Source organism: Chenopodium album, chromosome 7 (genome assembly GCF_948465745.1).
Source record: "Chenopodium album chromosome 7, dcCheAlbu1.1, whole genome shotgun sequence".
Lineage (NCBI taxonomy): Eukaryota > Viridiplantae > Streptophyta > Magnoliopsida > Caryophyllales > Amaranthaceae > Chenopodium > Chenopodium album.
Genome location: NC_137840.1, coordinates 40,611,945 through 40,629,374, shown reverse-complemented (window position 1 = coordinate 40,629,374; position 17,430 = coordinate 40,611,945). Strand labels below are relative to the sequence as shown.

Genomic DNA, 17,430 nt, shown 5'->3' with positions numbered 1-17,430 from the left:
GTTGCATTTATTTTGGTCAAGTATTGGAAGGCGAAGCCATGAAGTTGCAAATGAAGACCTTTTGAAGATCTCGAGGGGTCATGCTAGTTGCCAAATGCATCTCTATTTATGTATTTCGATATATATATGTTTATGTATATGAATTATATGTTAGATGAATGTTTAGGATTTCGAATGTTGTGATGATTAATTAAGTTCACTTTAATCAACCAACATAGAAACCCTAGGTCCCTAAATATTGAGTAAAACTTGCCATTCCAAAACAACACTTACCAACTGAACGAGGGTAGTGGTGGGCTACGCCAAATCGAGGCATCACTACCTCTCCAAGGAACGTAAGGCATACCGGGTATGCAAGTTGGTTTTGGTTGTTCTCAACGATATGAGTGATGGAGTCCTAACATGTCGTGGAAAAGTGAATAAAATTGTTAAGAGAGCATTAGATGCGACGATTTATTCAACCAAGAGTGGCTTGGAGTCATTAGCAAAGTGTTGCTAACCTTAAGAGATTGAGTGTGAAGACAAGCTACAACATGCTTAAACACTCTTTGTTTCTTTGGATCTTGGAATCGACGTATTCTCGCCAAATGGGGACAATTTTAATGCGTCGATAAGATGTTTAATAAGATTGAAGATTTGCATGAATACCTTTTAATTTTCAAACTTATTATGTTATTTACTTGATAAATGGTTATACTTTGAACTTATATTTGTAGAATTCCAAATCAAACTGTATTGCTTTCCATGATTGGTAAAGGAAATCTTTGAGAATGGTTCTCAAAGAAAAGTAAAGCATTTCTAAAATACAATTCTCATAAATGACTTTGTAACAAAGTATGAAAGGACGGTTGGACATCATGTATTAAAAAAACTAGGTAGTTTTGATAAAACATGAAGTATTGAGTTGCAAATTAAAATTGTCAATATTGACAACCAACATATCTTTTCGCTTAATATGTAGATGAGTAGGACTCATTGATGTAGTAATTCAAGCGTGAATTAAAGGAAAAGATGGAACTTTATTTTACGGCGAATTAGATGCTTAATTATGCCTAACAAAGTATGAAAGTCAAAGACTCTTAAAGAAATGGTTCTTAAAATATTATGAGATAAAGTATGATAAGAAATATAGGAAACGAGGAATGAAGAAAAGGAATAAGATTCCATTTCAACCCATGAGTTCATATTATTGTAGTTAACTTAGCAATTCGTTATCTTCACAAGTATCAGATACTGCTTGAGTGTTCTACTTTGAAAGTGACCTCAAAATATTGAAGATAAGCTAAGTTATCGACCTACAAGCTAAGAATGAAGCAAGTGGTGCTACATCAGTTCTAAGGACGTATGCTTTGTTTAAACACCTTTAAGCTAAGGCTGGAACAAATAAATGGTTATTGTGTTCCATAATCAGCAATTGATCCGTTTACACACGAAAAGACTCACATTCAAAGCAATGAGCAATAGTTGCAAATTAAATGGCATGGTTGTCTAAACCATGAGTCAAGAATGCTTGATTATAAACAAACATTATCTTCAAATGATAAACTAGAAAAATCTCAAATTCATAGGCATAATTTGCGTCCTGAACATCTTTAGCAATGTCACATCGACAAGAACATACTCTAGGCTCTATTAGATAGGCTCTTAATAGTTGATCGATTCGAAATCGTTCTAAGACAAGCAAGTCTTACTTGTTAAAACCGACAAAGTAAAGAGCTACTGTTCTTGGTATAGACAATTGACTCTACAAGCTAAAGAAGATTCATTTACTTCAACGTTTCACAAAGAATTTGAAAGAATATGGCTATATTCATCAAATGTGAACAAACTTGACCTTGAATAGTTCAAGAGTTCAGTGAAGTACAGAATCGACTTGGCAAGATATCAAAACGTCTAGATTAGATCGATCGATGTTTGCTTGAGCCAAGCGTGACCATAACAAAGTTATGAAATTGAAATTTTCATAAATAACTCCACAAAGAACATAGTGTGTCTTCACGGAGACCTCGATGCCATTTAAAAATGACTCGAACAGTGATGGATCACATCCCTTCCTATAAAATTCTTAAGATTTGCATGAAGGACTAATGTTACACTAAACAAAATGTCGAAGGTAAGAAAGGACTCCATATTCAATTATGGATAGAATTATCTTCTAAATGTCTTTTCAAGTATATGTCTAAAACTCTTAGCCACAGTGGGAGTTCATTGGCTCTGTAGGAGAGCTAAGTGACTCAGTGGGAGCTCACCATCTTAGCCAGAGCTAGGTGGTTGAGTGGGAGCTTAATGACTCATTAAAGGCTAAGATAGCTCAAGAGGGAGCTAAATGTTTGTTTCATTATAATGAACTTTTACCCAAAGACAATATACATGTCTCTTTGTAAGCATTCAAGTGAGACCATGAGCATTACCTCCACAACCTAATTGAGAACATAGTGTTTGTTGCTCTAAGTGCTGTCTATCTGGAAAGTAACACGTTTCCAAAACGACAAGTGGGATGAAAATGAACTCGATGACCATCGATCATAGCAACAAACTAGAACTGAGAGAATTCATTTCTCACAAAATACTCTAAAGGACTTTACAAGTGCCTTAAAAGAGAATTCATTTCTCACAAAATTTTTGAAAGGTTAGAGTAAGATCAAGAATATCAAAGGGCTTTGGAAGCGCTTTGAAACTCAGTGTTTGATGCAATAACCCCGTATAGGTATAGAATTCACCAAAGGCTTGGGTTGAATCCTATAAATTTTCTATTAAGTTAGAAATAAACCTAAGACTTACCAGCATACTATTTACTATTATATAGTAAAGGAATAATGTCATGTAAGATAGCTACGACAAATCCAAATTCCGAATAATGGTTAGAGGCCATAAAAATCCGAGATAGACTCCATATTTGGAAATCATGTTTGAAACTTAATTAATTTGCATAAAGGGTGAAAGACCCATCGATTGCAAATAAGTTTTCAAGGAGAAAACTAACAAATGTGGAAATGTATATGCATACATAGCTAGATTGGATGAAAAGGATACAATTAAATTCACGGATTTGATTTTAATATAAACCTATTCACCTAACAGAATGCTAAAGTCATTTCGTGATTGTTTTAGAAAAATTGCTCATATGAAATATGGAAAAATAGATACCAAAACCGCCTTCCCAAAATAGGATTTTGGAAGTGACTATGGAATAGTCTAAGGGGTTTTGAAAATCTAAATAATGCTAAATTTGAAAGTAAGCTCAAGGAATATGTCATGGGATTAAAGGAAGCATTGCATATAGGAATTGTAACGTGTTTTCTCATAAAGTTAAAAAGTGGATTGACTTATGGAGAAACATAAAAATTCTTATGAATAATAAGTTTAGTGGGAGCAAAAGTAAATTATATAAAGGTCCAACGAAAAGTTTATGAACTCTATTGTTAAATAACTATCAAATGCTAATTGCTTAGATTTTAAAGTATTTTCGACATTGCACCAAGCAAAAAAGATACTTAGTACGTATTGGGTATTAATTTCTATTGTACAGACTTAATAAAATGTTTGAACGGGTAAAGGAGTTCACCGTGTAGAACATGAATTGAAGGCCTTTGAAAGACTTTCAACTGGTAGGAATTAGATAAGTCGTTATGCTACCGCCCTAACCAAATTTATCATTTATAATACCTAAACTTACACTAAACTAGTTAGTGGAAAGTAAAGGGTCGAACCACTAGGGAAGCACATTAATTCAACGTCAAATATCACTAATGCAAGAGTGAAAAGGGGATTGTTTTGTTGGTTTTTTTGGATTGTAAACACTAGGACTATAAACAAACAAGATAAAGATTATTAAAATAAAGAGAGAACGACGCTGGGGGTTTAGGGGAGTCAAAAATGATTAGAAAGAGGGGAACAATGATAGTTATCATGATGAACATGCCAAAGAACACAAGATTCTACCTAAACAATTCATTCTCATGCAATAGTATAGGCAAATCAATAAAAGAAGTCTATGCTAAGTAGGATCATTCTCATGCATCCTATTAGACACAAGCAAATCAAGAAAATAAAGAAGCACAATACATGAAACTCCATCTTAACAACTCATTCTCATGCAATCATTAAAATAGAGGTGATCTTAATCTAGTTCAAATCATTTTCATGCATTTAAACTAGAAGGCATAAATAAAGTGCAACAATAATCTCAAGCCATTAAAAATCATGTCTTTCATCAATTTTAGGCATGTAATCAATCCAACTATCATCATTCATCCATCATTCAATGCATATTTCACACCCCCTTCCCCTAGCTAAGAGATTAGCCTAAAAAAGGGGGAATAAACATGACAGCAAAACTAAGAGTAAACACAAGAAGCATGAAATCAAACATGATCAAAAGCAATGAAAATAACAAAGATAGATTAATCCACAATAAATAAATAAAAATAAGTAACTAGGAGGTAAATAAACAAAACTAAGAGAAAGGATTAGAGATTACTAAAGAGGCAATAAATGAAAGATGAAAACTTGCTAAGTAGCTTGATTGATTGATTGAAGGGAAAGCTTTAACCAAAGTTGCAGACAATGAGATAACTTGAGCAATACTACACTACCTCTCTTTAAGATTAGGTTTAATTGTCTAGGATAATGAGATAATTCCATACCATTACATAAAAATGTTCTAAATAACCGCCTAAAATAAACCGTACAAAGCAGCTGGAATAAAAGAGATGGTCCAAGCGAACAGCGGGAAGGTTCGTCCGGACCATAGGGTAGGTTCGGCCGAACCCTGGGTAGGTTCGGTCGAACCTCCCTGATCTTTGTCTGGTCGAACTTCTGTGGTTCGACCACTCCTGGAAAATTGTTAAATTGCATCTTGTCCCTGCCTTGACGTTCGGCCTAACCACTGAGCAGGTTCGGCCGAACCTCTTCTGAATCATACTTCCTCCAGCTTCCCTTGAGCTTAGCTTCCTCCTCTTGAAAATCCCGATGGTTCCTACAAAGCGTAAGCATGAAAATCACAATAAAAACAAAGCGAGAAGACTAAGAAAAGGGAAGATAAAGGAGAAAGAAAAGAGGAAGCAAAACTAAGTAAAAAGTCTTATAAAAAGGGCCAAACAAGTGCAAATGAGGGGAGAATCCTTAGAGAAAAAGGATAAAAGAGTGGCATAAATGCCACTCATCAAAATCCCCCACACTTGCCTTTTGCTTGTCCTCAAGCAAGGAATACTAAAACAAAAAGACAACACACACAACAAGCATAATATGACAAGGGTTAAGAAAATCAATCATGCTTCACGATGGGAAATGCTTCAAATGGACTCCAACATAGGGACATGTAACAAAGAATGCTTACTTTTCTCAACTCAAAGAGGGGGAACACGTTCTAAGATGCTCATGGTTGAAGGAGACAAACTTAAGCTAAGTGTAGAGAACTAATGATTTCATCCTCCGCCCTAGCTCCAACCAAGACGGTCCACGTTCTCTCCACTAGCTTCAAATCATCCCCAAGTTAGCTCCTCATGATTCTTCGATGGAACCGGAAAAAGAAATTTTTATGTGGAATCATAAGGTTATCCCGACATCTCAACTATGCACACTCTCTCCATAGGGTTGAAATCTATCTCCCTCCACCATTCTTTGACCACACCCCCCTAAAGTCCAAGGGTCTTAACTAGGGTTGTAATGTTATTGCTAGGGATCAAAGTTGCAACGGGAATTAATTTGAAAATTTTGGTGGCAAATCCTAAGTGAAGCATAAGAGTGGCCATCTCTCAAGAACATCCTAAGAATTGAACCAAGTCTCAAACTTACAACCTTTCAAACAAATCACAAAACATTACTTCATCCCTTTTCATGAGTTTCAACCTCCTTACCAAACCTTTTGCATACTCTTTTCACGAATACCCCTTCAAGACCATATTTGAACCAAATTACACAAAATCAACATTATCAAACTCGAACCTCACAAGCCAATGCTTCACTAACTACAAGGGTTAGTAGAACATAGGCTGCTAGGTTTGTCATATGGTTAAATCAAGAAAGGGGAAATAAGGCTCAACATGGTAGGAAAGTGGGTGAATGTAAAATGAAAACCAAATTTGTAACAAAACATAAAGAAAACAAAGAAAATTGAGAAGAAATTCCCTCTTCCTCCTCTAGGGTTATATGGTCACGATTTTGGGAGCTAGATACCAACGCAAAGATTAATATATGCATAGTCAAGGATCCTAAATGCCGCTCACAAGAGTGATGAAGGCTTGAACAAATGAAGCTCACATGGGATAAGAAATAAGCAAATACCAACCTAGGGAATCCTATTCACTACGGAGAGCAACACCATCTTACCACTTTCCCGTGAACTAGGGGTTCAAACGTCCTCAAGAGTTCAAAACCGAGATACCTTAGCTTACAATGTGTCTAATTCAACCCTAAGCACTCTCAAACCGTGTAATCCCTCATCAACTAGGAAGGTAAGCATTCAAAGACATGTCATCAAGAAGGTACACAAGTCCACAAATCCAAATGAATGAGCAAATCCACATCAGAAATATGTCAACTTGTCATGATCATGCTTGTCATACAAAAAAAAAAAAAAAAAAAAAAAAAACAAGAAAAGCACACAAAAAAGGTAGGAAGAAATTAAGAAGGTTCATACTTGAGGCATGTAATCCAAATAAATTCCGATCGACATACAAGTGATCGTGGATATCAACGATCCCAGGTTCCTTAGAACCAAAATCAATCAACCTCGAACCATTCAACTCTTCCTAAACTAAACCTAAACTAAGCACTCAAAGAAAAAGAAAAAGAAAAAGAGGAAAGGTCTCACCAAATGCCGCTTGAAATAGAAGATAAGGTAATATATCCAATCTCACCAAGGGAGCTCGGGATGCTCCTTAACTTCCTTCATCTCCGCTTTCAAGCTTCATGAAAGGTGAGCCAAACAAAAGAAACTACAACAAAACAAGAAAAAGTTAGAAAACATAGAAAAAGACTAAAGAAATAAACAAAAAGAAGAAAAATAAATAAAAAAAGGCTATCTACAAAGTTTGGATTAAGGGGATTTGGATTTTTTTCTTGGGAGCATCTCCACCTACAAAAACTCAAGAATCAGCAAAGAAAATCATCAGAAATCATCAAAAATAATCATAAAACATCATCATCATCACCATCACATCACCACAACATCACCATCTCATCACATCACCGTCACATCATCATCACAACATCACCATCACAGCGCTATCACAATAACAAGGCCACTATCCTTACTATCCTCCTTATGTGCAAGCTACTACCCTACCACTCCACCCTCCTATGTACACTTCAACAAACCAAAAGGACATCCTCCTCCACACTATTCTTTTGCTCGTCCCGAGCAAAAGTTACAAGTTAGAAGACCGGGGGGGAGGGAAGGGAACCCTCATCACGGGTTATCATCTCCGCGCCCCCTAGGTTGAGGGGGGTTAGCAGGATCAAACCCGGGAGTGTCCATGAAAGGTTGAAAGGGTTGGTTGAAGTGCTCATAGGGCAACCCCTGGTCACCCCAACTGCCATCAAAAGGAGTAGGGGTAGATGTGGATGTCGGGTTATAAGCCGGATTACACCCACCCGAACGATAGGGGTCATATGGAGGGGTGTCAACGCGTTGGGTAGGGTCGATGGGACCTTCCCAATAGGCGTAGCAAGGGGGGTGGGGTTTTGAGGGTCATAGGGCCCCTAATGATTGACCGGACCCTCTTGAGGAGGGTGGTAAGGGTAGTTAACATAGGACGCTTGAATGCCCGCTTGCAAAAGATTATTATAATTTGCCCTCGCAATGTACCCCCATTGTTCAATGGAATCTTGATTGTCTCGACGGATATCATCGAGGGTACTACGAAGGGCATTTAGATCAAAAGGAGGAATGGAAGAAGAGGAAGATGCCTCACCTCCCCCGCTAAGGGGGGGAACGGTTTGCTCCTGACGTAGGACCGGTGGAGGTTGAGGAACTCCACCCTGGGCTCTAGTTCATCTCAGCTCATTGGGGATGTTTTGCTGAGGGATCTTCCATTTGAGAGGAGCGGAGTGATCAACCGTAGTGAGGTCGAGGTCCGAGAGGACACACCATTCGATCTCCCTATCGACCAAGAGGATGAATCGGCGCTTGCTAGTGGTGTAGTTGAGGAAGCGACTGTGACGGAGGGCGCTTATGGAAAGAGCATAGGGAGGGAACTCGTCGGTGAGCTCTTCTCGGGTTTGGTGCACGGGTGGGAGCAATTCAATTTGATCTTTGTATGCTCCATTATTCAAAGAAAGAGCAATGATAGTAATCATGCCACCCATAAAGATCTCATCACCGAGACGGTTATCCCTAGTATCCAAGAGCCGTTGGATGAAGGTGGAAGAGCATTGAAATTTGAGCCGCTGAGGGTTATCGGCCAAGAGTAGGCAAGCAACCTCATCTTTTACCATGGAGTCGAGGTTTGCTTTTAAGAACACGGCATATTGGAGAAGCCGTACAAAATACCTCAAGGCTATGTGAATGATATTGTTTACCTTTGAGGCATTAGTTTGAAACCTATCCTTGTTGGTGACAATCCTCCACCGCTCTTGCTCATTGTAAGGTATGCGATGAGTGGAGGTCATTTCGGATGGGTGATCAAGTCCGGTGGCATGCCAAAAGAATATCTCATTTAGCTCACTTTCCGTTAAAGAGTGATCCTCGTTGAACATTCTAAAGTGAATCATAAGTTGAGGATCTTCATCAACATCCTCCGGCTCAATGACTTCCTTGCGAAGAGAGGCAAGGAATTCCAAAGTTACACCCTCGTAAGTGTAAGCGTGGAGGTGAATGAAGTCACCCCATCCAAATTTCTGAGCCAACCTGACCACCTCATCCAAAATACCTAGCTTCCTCAAAGTTTAGGGGCAAAAGAATCTTGTAGAACGGATTGGACGCTTGATGAGTGACTCATAGATGGGCCAAAATTTCTCGTCCGAAGCAACAATGCCATGATAATTGATGCCGGGAGGAGGTGGAAATTGTGGTCCTGAAGATTCTCCCACTCTCTTTCTCTTTGACTTTCCTTTGCCTTTGTCGAATATTTTGATTCTACAAATTCACCAAGAGCATATCATTAGAACAAATTGATAAGGAATGACATAAGAAGCCAAGTAGCTAGCCAAGGTGTATGCATGAGAGTATACAATTCAAGGCATGCATGAATACATTTGAACCAAGGCTTGAATAAGAATTCCTATGTCATTCATATATGAATCCTAACAAAGTCTAGGTAAAATTTGGCATGATGTCCCCTAATTTTCATGATAATCATTCATCAATCCATAAAAAACAAACCAAAACAATGAACGATAATCTCCAACAACATCCAACTCATGAATTTCTCAATCATAAAATAGTGACATGAACACCCTAGTATGAGATAAACATTCTTAATCAAAGATATTTAGATCAAAATAAAACCAAGGCAAACATGCATAATCATCATAACAACATGTTCTACTATCAACAACCAATCATTTGCAACAAGTAAGTCCAGAGAACCACATGAATCAATCAAGTTATTACTAACAATTTCAAGAATACCAAAATTCATACTTAAACTTGTAAAACATGATAAAACTATGAGAAATTGAAGAAATAAACTTGCAAAAGCTAAGAAAACCATACCACAATTGATTGAAAGCAAGTAGAAACCCAAAAACACCAAAGCACTAAAACCCTTGAAATTGGGGAAAATGAAAAAAATGGGATTTTTGTGAAGAATTTTTAGTGGAGATTGTAGAAATTGAGTGAAGGATGGAAAATAAGTGAGAAAAAGTGAAGATTGGAGTGATTTTGATGGAGATTTGAGGTTGTAAGAGGGGTTATAATGGAGGTTTAGAGTGAGAAGGAGGAGAATGGAGAAGGGGAGATGCGAAAATGGGAGTGATAAGCCACGAAAATCAGCAGCAATAATAAATGGCAGCATCGGTTTTTTTTTTTCAAAACTGAAGTACAGTAAAAGTTCTGTCGAACATAACCCAGGTTTAGTCGAACCTAAGTTGTAGATCAATTTTTTCAAATCCTGGCAGAATGTTACAGCAATTTTGCAAAAATGGAGGAGTGACCGAACCTAGGGACAGTTCAGTTGAACTACAAAACAAGTTCGGTCGAACCATCCCAGGGTTTGGTCGAACCTTAACTAGAACTTGATTTTTGCAAATTTTGGCAGAATGTTACAAAAAATTTTCAAAAATTGAGGAGTGACCGAACCAAGGACAGTTCGGCCGAACTAAAGTTAAAGTTCGGTCGAACCATTCCTAGGTTCGGTCAAACCTTCTGTTAAAATGCAAGTTTGAACTTTTTGGCAGAATGCTGCCATAATGCTGCAGTGGCCGAACATAAAGTGGTTCGGCCAAACTCCCTTAAAAAAATCGCACAAGTAAAAATTGTCCTTAACACACATCTAAACACTATACCATCACTCTAGATGCAAAGCATATCAAAAATCCAAACACAATCAAAACTAATAAATCCTAACAATCCAAAAATGTAGATAGAAAAATAAAAGCAACCAGAAAAGAAGAAAGTAGAAAAGGGTCAGAAACTCGGGTTGCCTCTAGGAATCGCTTCTTTATAAGGTCATTAGCTTGACCATGAGGAACATTAATTCAAGAGGGTGGCTTAGGAACCAAAGAGTCAAGCCTTAGACACTCGATCACACCAACTTCTTCTTTGCAAAAGTAATGCTTCAAACGACAACCATTGACCATGAACTTGTTCCCATCTACATCTAACTCAAAAGAACCATAAGAAGTAGTCTTTTATACCACAAAAGGCCCCGACCACTTAGACATGAGTTTACCCGGAAACAAGCGAACCCTTGAGTTGAAGAGCAAGACCTTATCTCCAACCTTAAAGCTCTTGTTTCGAATATGTTGGTCATGCCATTTCTTACTCTTCTCCTTATACATTCTTGAGCTCTCATAAGCATCATCCCTAAGCTCTTCAAGTTTATTGAGCTTCAACAATCTCTTCTCACCGGCCAAAGACAAATCCATATTAAGCTCCTTGATAGCCCACCAAGCCTTGTATTCCAATTCAACCGACAAGTGACAAGCCTTGCCATAGACCAACCTATAAGGGGTTGTGCCGATTGGAGTCTTGTACGCTGTTCTAAGAGCCCATAGTGTGTCATCAAGTTTGTGAGACCAATCTTTCCTTGATTTGTTCACCATTCTTTCAAGAAGATTTTTTATTTCACGATTCGAGACCTCCACTTGTCCTTGAGCTTGAGGGTGGTAAGAAAATCCAACCTTGTATTGAATGCCATATCTCTTGAGAAGAGATTCAAATTGCTTTTTGGGGAAACGTGAGCCTCCATCACTAATTAGCACCCTCGGAACTCCAAATATAGGAAAGATGATCTTCTTTAGGAGCTTAAGCACAACCTTGTGATCATTGGTAGGTGAGGGTATGACTTCAATCCATTTTGTCACATAATCGACCGCTACCAAGATATATAGATTCCCACAAGAAGAAACGAAAGGTCCCATGAAATCTACCCCCCAAACATCAAAGGGTTCCACTTCTAGAATACTTTGTTGGGGCATTTTGTCCCTCTTGGTAATGCCTCCGCTCCTTTGACATCTATCACATTGCGCAACGAATTGGTGGGCGTCTTTATGCATTGTCGACCACCACAATAAGGATTGAGAGATTTTTGCCACTGTTTTGTCAACACCATCATGTCCTCCACATAATAGTGAGTGGCAATGCTTAAGAACACCTTGAATTTCATGATCTGGAACGCACTTCCGATAAAGGCCATCTCCACATTGCTTGAATAGGTATGGGTCATTCCAAAAGTATCTTCTCACCTCCTTGAAAAACTTCTTCTTTTGTTGGGAAGAGTACTCCGGGGGAACGACTCTACACGCAAGATAGTTGGCTATATCCGCGTACCAAGGGGTAGAAGTTGACACCAAAGCCATGAGAGCCTCGAATCCTATCTCATCGTTAATCAGTACATCCTTCTTGTTCTCAAATGGTAGCCTAGACAAATGATCCGCTACATAGTTCTCCGCTCCCTTCTTGTCCCTCATTTCCATGTGAAAGTCTTGGAGAGAGAGAACCCAACGGATCAAGCGAGGCTTTGCTTCTTTCTTGGTCATGAGATACCGCACCACAATGTGATCCATGTACACGATAACTTTTGAGCATATGAGATAGGACCGAAACTTATCGAATGCAAACAATACCGCTAACATCATTTTCTCCGTTGTTGTGTAATTCCTTTGAGCCTCATCCAGATTCCGACTTGCGTAGTAGATGACACATGATTTTCCTTGTTTCTTTTGACCAAGAACGACACCTACTTCAAAGTCACTAGCATCGCACATTAGCTCAAAAGGCAAGCTCCAATCTGGAGCTTGCACAACGGGAGAAGAAATGAGAGCTTCCTTGAGCTTACGAAACGCCTCAAGGAAAGCCTCATTAAAGTAAATAACAACCTCTTTTTTGAGTAATTAGGTCAAGGGTTTGGCGATTGAAGAAAAATCTTTGATAAACCTCCAGTAAAAACTGGCATTCCCAAGAAAAGACCGTACCCCCATGATGGAAGTAGGAGGGGGCAACTTTTTAATCACAGAAACCTTGGCCGGATCTACTTCAATGCCATTTTTTAAAACCTTATGGCCGAGGACAATGCCCTCCACAACCATAAAATTGCACTTTTCCCAATTTAAAACCAAACTCGTCTCTTGACACCTTTTCAAAACTTTTTCTAGGTTAAAAAGACAAGTGTCAAAAGACGATCCACCAACACTAAAATCATCCATGAAAACCTCAATTTCTTTTTCAAGCATCTCAGAGAAAATGGAATTCATGCATCTTTGAAAAGTAGAGGGAGCATTGCATAATCCGAATGGAATTCTTCGGTATGCAAATGTCCCATATAGAAATGTTAAAGTAGTTCTCTCTTGATCACTTAGATGGATAGGGATTTGGAAAAATCCGGAATACCCATCCAAGAAACAAAAGAAAGCATGGTTAGAAAGCCTTTCAAGCATTTGGTCCATGAAAGGGAGAGGAAAATGATCTTTCTTGGTGTTTTCTTTCAATCTCCTATATTCAATGCACATTCTCCACCCAGTCACCGTCCGGGTGGAGATTTCCTCTCCCTTTTCATCCTTGATTATGGTAATTCCACCCTTCTTTGGAACCACATGAACCAGGCTAACACATTTGCTATCGGAGATAGCATAGATGATGCCCGCCTCACGTAGTTTCAAGATTTCTTTCTTCACAACCTCTTGAAGGTGGGGGTTCAACCTTTTTTGAGGTTCAATGGAGGTGGAATGATCATCTTCAAGATGAATACGATGCATGCATAAAGAAGGGCTAATACCTTTAATATCATTAATGTTATACCCTATCACATCCCTATATTTCCTTAAAACATCAAGAAGTTTTTCCAAATTAAGACCATCTAGGGTAGCATTGACAATAATTTGGTATTTTCCTTCCTTATCAAGAAAAGAATATTTCAAAGAAGGGGGAAGGGGTTTGAGTTCTACCTTGGGAGGAGGCTTAGAACTCTCCTCCAATTTCTCCTCCTTGGACTCAAGCTCGACCTCAACTTGTTGTTCAACTTCCTCCTTTGAGGATTCCTCTATTGTCATGACAAATTCTTTAGCCTCTTGAGAGTGGAACTCTTCTTTGCATGTAAGGGCTTCAATCATTGGATCTTGAGGCCTCATCACGACCCTCCCCAAGCGATCTAGCTCCTCATTTACAACATCAACTCTATAGCATTTTTCAACCAAGGGGGTCTTGAGCAACTTCGAAAATTCAAAGACAATTTTTTCATCGGCCACTTCACAAGTGATGGTGTTGTTCTTGCAATTGATGACCGCCCCCAAAGTTTTAAGAGCTTCACGTCCCAAAATCAAAGGAGTGTTAACATCTTATTCCATATCCATCACTAAAAATTCACAAGGCACGTAGATGTGTCCCACTTGAATTGGAACATCCTCAAGCTCTCCACAAGGTAATTTCACCGATCGATCGGCCAATTGAATTTTCTTCCCTTTAGGGATCATCTCAATATTGAGTTTTTGAGCAATTGATAGAGGGATTAAACTAACACTTGCTCCAAGATCGGCTAAGGCGCCCCTAGCTTCCATGTTCCCAATTTTCACCGGCAAAGTGAAACTTCCTGGGTCTTTTTCCTTTGTGGGCATCTTATGTTGGACAAGAGCACTCACTTGATGTGGAAGGGTGATAAGCTCATCATTGAGCTTCCTCTTGTTGGTGAGAATATCTTTGAGGAACTTGGAATAAGATTGCATTTGTGTCACAACTTCAAGAAAAGGGAGGTTGATATGCAAATTCTTCATGACACTAAGAAATTTTGTGAACTTGTCATTCAACTTCATCTCCGCAAGCCGGCCGGGAAAAGGAACCGGTCCATCAAGATTCCTAGCCTCACTAGGAATTGAAGTAGTCTTCTCATTGTCAATCTTCTTCTTCTCCGAACCTCCGTCTATCTCATCACCTTTTTCTTTCTCACCTCCCTTGTTTTCATTCACACTCTCCTCTCCTCCCTTCTATTCCTCAATATCCCTTTCATTTGGTCCTTCATAGGAAGTTCCCGATCTCAATGTGATCGCCTTACATGTATCGGGTTTTAGATTGTGAGATGGGTTAGGTTATGGTTGTCCGGGTACAGTGGATGGTGAATTGAAAGGAGTTCTCTCGGCCAATTGAGCTACTTGTGAATCAACCATCTTGTTGTGGGCTCTTATCTCTTGCATTTGTTTCCCAAAAGATTGCATTTGCGCATACATGGCTTGGAGGAGTTGAGTTTCAGTTAGCTCCGTTTGAGGTGCTTGTTCTTGATGGTTTCTTTGAGGTGCTTGGGTTTGATTGTTGTATTGGTTATTCCTTGGATAGCTTCCTCTTGGGTTTTGGGGTTGAGATGGAGGTGGATTTTGATATTGAGGATTGGAGTTATAGGAAGGTTGAGCTTGTTGGTTCCATTGTTGAGGTTGAGGTACAAACCCGGGTGGTGGTTGTCTCCAAGCTACTCCACCGCCGCTTCCTCTAAATCCCTCTTGCCTTGTGTTGTATGCCGCTACATGGTCGGGGCTTAAACCTCCACAATAAGATGTATCATGGTTCGTTCCTCCACAATTTTGAGAAGAGAAAGAGTTAACTTGAGAAGAGCTTGCTCCACCACTTAAACTTGCATTCACACTCGTGTTCAATTTGGAAAGCCCTTTTGTTAGTTGATCAATTTGATGATGTAATTGATCAACTTTCTCCAATTCGTAAATATCACCTCTCTTTGGAGCGTTTCTTCTTAGGCACCCCCAAGAGTAATTATTTGCTACCTCTTCTATTGTGGCTTCAACTTGATTTTGAGGGATCTTGATTAATTGACCACCCGCCCCCGCATCCAAATTGGCTCTTGACATGGGCTCCAATATGTCGTAGAAAAACCACATGAGCAACCCTTGAGTTTACTCATGGTGGGGACATGCTTGCACCAACTCTTTGAATCTCTCCCATGCTTCACCAAGACTTTCATCGGCCTCTTGCTTAAATGATGCAATTTTCCTTCTCATTTCGGAGATAAAGCGCTTCAAGAACGCCTTTACAACCTCCCTCCATGTTGTGAGAGAGTTAGACTTTACTTGCTTTAGCCATTTCTTTGCTCGTCCGGTGAGAGATTGCCGAAAAAGGTGCATACGAATGTAGTCTTGACTCACTTCATTGGTTTGCATCATTGCGCACAATTCAAGGAATCGGTCCAAATGTTCAATAGGGTCCTCACTTTCACTTCCGGAAAATTGCTCCGATTGGACCATTCGACTATATTGTGGATGGATTGAGAAGTTGATTTCCATGACGGGTAGCAAAATCCCTCTCGTGAGCTCATAATCCTCTGGATTTCCGAACTCACGAAACAAGACATCATTCTCTTGTCCCGCCATTGATTCGCGTGGTGAACTTGAAGAGTAAGTATCACTCTCACTATCAACTATATCACCAAAACCTCTTCCCTCGTCGTGATAAAGCCTACGGACTTGTCTCAAGGTTTTGTTGATTTCGTGGTCAATTTGATGTGAGGGTGCTCCTTGAGACCTCCTATGCATTCACCAAAGCTAAGAAAATAATTAGCAATGACAAGGATGATAAAACAAAAGAAACAAAAAGAAAAGAAAGCAAAATGACTCTAACAAAAGCAATAAAATTCGCTAAACAAGCCGCTTCCCCGGCAACAGCGCCAAAATTTGATAGGGATTAAATAGGTCGTTATGCTACCGCTCTAACCAAATTAATCATTTATAATACCTAAACTTACACTAAACTAGTTAGTGGCAAGTAAAGGGTCGAACCGCTAGGGAAGCACGTTAATTCAACGTCAAATATCACTAATGCAAGAGTGAAAAGGGGATTGTTTTGTTGGTTTTTTTGGATTGTAAACACTAGGACTATAAACAAACAAGATAAAGATGATTAAAATCAAGAGAGAACGACGCTAAGGGTTCGGGGGTGTCAAACACGATTAGAAAGAGGGGAACAATGATAGTTATCATGATGAACATGCCAAAGAACACAAGATTCTACCTAAAAAATTCATTCTCATGCAATAGTCTAGGAAAATCAATGAAAGAAGTCTATGCTAATTAGGATCATTCTCATGCATCCTATTAGACACAAGCAAATCAATAGAATAAAGAAGCACAATACATGAAACTCCATCTTAGCAACTCATTCTCATGCAATAATTAAAATAGAGGTGATCTTAATCTAGTTTAAATCATTTTCATGCATTTAAACTAGAAGGCATAAATAAAGTGCAACAATAATCTCAAGCCATTAAAAATCATGTCTTTCATCAATTTAAGGCATGTAATCAATCCAACTATCATCATTCATCCATCATTCAATGCATATTTCACACCCCCTTCCCCTAGCTAAGAGATTAGCCTAAAAAAGGGGGAATAAACATGACAACAAAACTAAGAGTAAAGACAAGAAGCATAAAATCAAACATGATCAAAAGCAATGAAAATAACAAAGATAGATTAATCCACAAAAAATAAATAAAAATAAGCAACTAGGAGGTAAATAAACAAAACTAAGAGAAAGGATTAGAGATTACTAAAGAGGCAATAAATGAAAGATGAAAACTTGCAAAGTTACTTGATTGATTGATTGAAGGGATAGCTTGAACCAAAGTTGCATACAATGAGATAACTTGAGCAATACTACACTACCTCTCTCTAAGATTAGGTTTAATTGTCTAGGATAATGAGATAATCCTATACCATTACATAAAAACGTTCTAAATAACCGCCTAAAATAAACCGTACAAAGCAGCTAGAATAAAAGAGATGGTCCAACCGAACAGTGGGAAGGTTCGGCCGAACCCAGGGTAGGTTCGGTCG

The 17,430-nt window shown here is 38.8% G+C and overlaps 1 non-coding gene across 1 annotated transcript; it reads left to right on the top strand.

Moving 5' to 3' along the window:
* The first annotated feature begins 15,497 nt into the window (after window positions 1–15,497).
* LOC145641086 (small nucleolar RNA R71) lies at window positions 15,498–15,601 on the top strand. The gene has a single exon (XR_014115154.1). It is a non-coding gene; the product is annotated as a small nucleolar RNA R71 (small nucleolar RNA).
* The last annotated feature ends 1,829 nt before the right edge of the window (window positions 15,602–17,430 follow it).